Source organism: Anastrepha obliqua, chromosome 2, assembly GCF_027943255.1.
Source record: "Anastrepha obliqua isolate idAnaObli1 chromosome 2, idAnaObli1_1.0, whole genome shotgun sequence".
NCBI classification, from domain to species: Eukaryota; Metazoa; Arthropoda; class Insecta; order Diptera; family Tephritidae; genus Anastrepha; species Anastrepha obliqua.
In genome coordinates, this window is record NC_072893.1 from 26,301,571 (window position 1) to 26,305,813 (window position 4,243).

A 4,243-nucleotide genomic window follows, 5' to 3' on the forward strand; every position below is an offset into this window, starting at 1 on the left:
AAGCTACTGTCGTTTCTATTTTTTGCTCAGTCTTGTTTATTTTGGACTTCACCTTGCATTCTGTCGCTAATATCATTTTTGTGCCGTCAGAAACCTCTCAACCTTCGCGTTTTTTCTACGAAGAGAGTAAAAATGCTTTGTAATGCTTGTCACGGAAATAATTTTCAAAAATACATTTTAAGGCATTTAGCTAAAACCAATTTTGCTTGTGTAAAAATTGATGGCGGAAAACAAAAAGTATCATATGTTCTCCTTTTTTTTCGTTCTGTTTTTTTTTTGCATTATGACTTTCGGATTCATTTTGCGATTGGTACGTGTTCCAGTGGTATGAGTTTTAAAACTAAGTAACCTGAGCGAATCCAACTATTCTAGTAGTCGTCCATTAATAATGAATGGCACTTCAATAAATATGGCTCCATTACGTCTCATAATCACAGCATCCACTACAGCTGAGGAAGACACCTCATGTCTTACTTTGCCTTTATACATATATTGTAGGTATGTCTATGTTGAGAGCATGGCCATCATGTGTACAAAGCTCATGAGCATATAAGGGATTGTTAGACAAATTTGAACGAATTTTAGGTGCCTCTATTTGAGCCTGCAACAAACAAAGGCCAAAGAATATCTCCATTTCTTGAAAATTTGTTTCTGTGAAACTCTTTATCCGACAATTTCTCGTATGTGGACGTGATAGTTACAGCAAATTTTTCCCATATTCATTTGTGCAACTAACAATGAAATGCATTATTCTCGTAGACCAAACTTTACCGAAAATCTCTTTCGGAGTTTTACAATTTTTTAGATCATCAGCTGTACCCATTGAGGACCAATCAAAATGAAAGTCTTGTATTTCTGCAGTGTCTTCATTCCACAAAGTAGTTGTCTCATCTATCCCATTTGAAATATTTATGCCATTATAATCTCCTACATCAGAAAATGATGATGTTGATGAGTCCATATTGTTTGACGAAAATATATTAGGGGTACATTCCCTTGAGTTTTCGCTGAATTGTCCATATTCTAACACAAAAGTATCCATAAATTTATTGATTTCATTTCCAATTATTTCCGTAATACACTTACCTATATCTTGATCTGAATCAGAATCATCAAGTAATCTCAAAATTCGCGTAGGCTTCTTACGTGAATTCATTTTTCTAAAAAGTTATACAATAATTCAAAAAACTGATGTTTTCACTTTAATCTGTCAAATGTCTAATTGAAGCAGATAATGAAATGTCTAAGCAATTGCAATGCGTATTGTTAAAAGTAAGGGAAATTTTCAGAAAAAAATGTGCAACGATACAGGCAGCTCTCTCTGAGAATTCTACGAAATATAGATGCTATAGCATTCACGTCAAGTATTACACTTCTAATGGGTGATTTTTTAAGAGCTATAGGAAAGTTTTACAAAAAAACACACGTAAAATTCAGAAAAATGCATAAAATTTTTATTTAAATCTATAGTACAGGCCATATAATTTAATGTTTGAAAATTATTTCATGTAAATGTTGACCGCAACTGCGCTTCAAAGGGTCCATCCGCTTAGTCCAATTTTGGCATACGCTTTCCAATATTTCGTTGGCCGCCGTAGCCGAATGGGTTGGTGCGTGATTACCATTCGGAATTCACAGAGAGGTCGTTGGTTCGAATCTCGGTGAAAGCGAAATTAATAAAAAAAAGCATTTTTCTAATAGCGGTCGCCCCTCGGCAGGCAATGGCAAACCTCCGAGTGTATTTCTGCAATGAAAAAGCTCCTCATAAAAATATCTGCCGTTCGGAGTCGGCTCCATTCGTGGAACAACATCAAAACGCACACCACAAATAGGAGGAAGAGCTCGGCCAAACACCTAACAGAAGTGTACGCGCCAATTATTTATTTTTTTTGTTTTTATTTTTATCTCACATATAAATGCTTTAATGTTGTCTTCCAATGCGTGAAGCAGGCTTGTCTGAATAGACATTGTTACGCGTGCTGTGTGGCATGTGGCACCGTCTAGCTGAAACCACATGTCATGCAAGTCAAGTTCTTGCATTTTGGGCAAAAAAAAAGTTGGATATCATTTCATGGTAGCGCTCAGCATTCACAGTTACGTTACGATTCGTAGCATCTTTGAAGAAGTACGGTCCAAAGATACCTCCAGCCCATAAACCGCAACAAACTGTGACCTTTTCTGGATACATTGGAAGCTCTTGCAATTCTTCTGGCTGATCTTCACTACAAAATCGACAATTCTGATTGATCCAAAAATGAGCTTCGTCGCTGAACACAATTTTTCGATAAAAAGGTGGATCTTCGTCCAACTTTCCAAGAGCCCATTCGGCAAAAATTTTGCGTTGCGGTAGGTCGTTCGGCTTCAATTCTTGCAACAGCTGTATTTTGAAAGACTTCACACCTAAATCCTTTCGCAAAATTTTCCACGTTGTTGAGTAACAGAGGCTCAATTGCTGCGAACAGCGACGAATCGATAATTGATGGTCATCATTAACACTGGCCGATATAGCTGCGATATTTTCTTCAGTTCGCACTCTACTATTCGAATTTATCGCGTCCTCCTGCCTAGACATACATAACAAGGGCTCACAGCCAACGTTTGTAACGGCTAGAAGGCAGGAGGTGATTGATCTAACCCTATCAAACTCAAAACTTGGGTGGTCAATCAAGAACTGGAGAGTCCTTGCCGAAGATTCGTGCCGGACCACAGGTACATTGAGTTTCAGTGTGGCGAGGAGGCACAAATGCCATTGCCCTCTAGAAACCCAAGAAAAACAGACTGGCAGAAGTTTAGGGAGGCGTTGCGGGACCTTGACGTTGCGCCACCAAGACTTCGAAAAGAACAGGACATTAAGGCGGCTGTTGAGAAACTCAACGCTGCCCTAACCGAATGTTTTGAGTCAGCCTGTCCAATTCGACCTCTCCCTAGCCGGACTCCCGTTCCTTGGTGGAATCGAGAGCTCCAGATGCTGAGGCGTGAGTCGAGAAAACTTCTAAACCGGGCCCTCAAGACTAACCTTGCAGAGGACTGGGAGCGATACCGTGATGTTCAGAAGAACTACAGGAGGCTTATTCGGGAATTGAAAAGAGCCTCATTTAGGGAATTCTGCAGCGGTATTGAATCTCTGAGTGACACGGCGAAATTGGTTAGGATCCTGAAAAGGGACCCAACTGCAAAGCTGGGGTCACTTAGGAAATCTCATGGCTCCTTCACGGAGCGGAAAAGTGAGACAATCAGCTTGCTGATGGAGTCTCACTTTCCTGGTAATCAGATAAGCATCAGCCGGCAACAGCCCTTATTGATAGAGGCAGTTGTCAGAGCTGCTACACCTTCTCGGCATGACTGGTTCGTTGCCAGATCTGTGTTGAATGAGGCCGCCATTCGATTTGCCATCAAATCTTTTGGCGGCTACAAGTCGCCCGGACCAGATGATAGTATGTGTAACTCTGCTAGTAGGCACGGCGTAGACCGGGTGCTAGTAAATTGGATTCGTTCGATGCTGGCTCAAAGAATCGTTTCGGTACGAGCAGAGGAAGACCTACTGGTGTCATCCGGGGTTAATAGAGGCTGCCCCCAAGGCGGTGTGCTATCTCCATTGCTCTGGTGCATGGTAATCGATCCTCTCCTCACCACCTTAAACGATTCGGGAGTCTACGCACAAGCATATGCGGACGATGTTGCTTGTTTGGTAACAGGCCCTTCGCTTATGAACATCTGCAGAAAAGTGCAGAAAACTCTACACTTGCCATCAAGCGTCGTACTTGAAAAGAGATACAGTGTAGTGCTGCCAGAGGCTCAGTTGTGGGAAGACTCAGAAAATGAGCCCGGCAAACACTGTTTTCGCATTTTTACGGATGGCTCCAGGACCGAGCATGGCTACGGCTCTGGGGTCTACGTGGAATCCAGCGGGACAAAACTGCACTTTGCTCTTGGAATGCATGCATCTGTGTTTCAAGCGGAAGTGTATGCAGTTCAAGAAGCGGTGAACTTTGTTGTGGAAAAACGATGGAGAGGCAGATCTATATGTGTCTGCAGCGACAGCCAAGCTGCGCCCTCCAACCACGTCAGGGCTAGTCAAGTGCTGTAAATCCAGGCCGAACTATGTCGGTAGACATAACAGCCTGATGCTAACATGGGTCGCGGGACACGTGGGTATCGCGGCTAACGAGACCTCTGACTCCTTAGCTAAGATGGGCTCTGAGGCCAACTTCTTTGGCCCAGAGCCCGTTTTGCCACTCCCTTC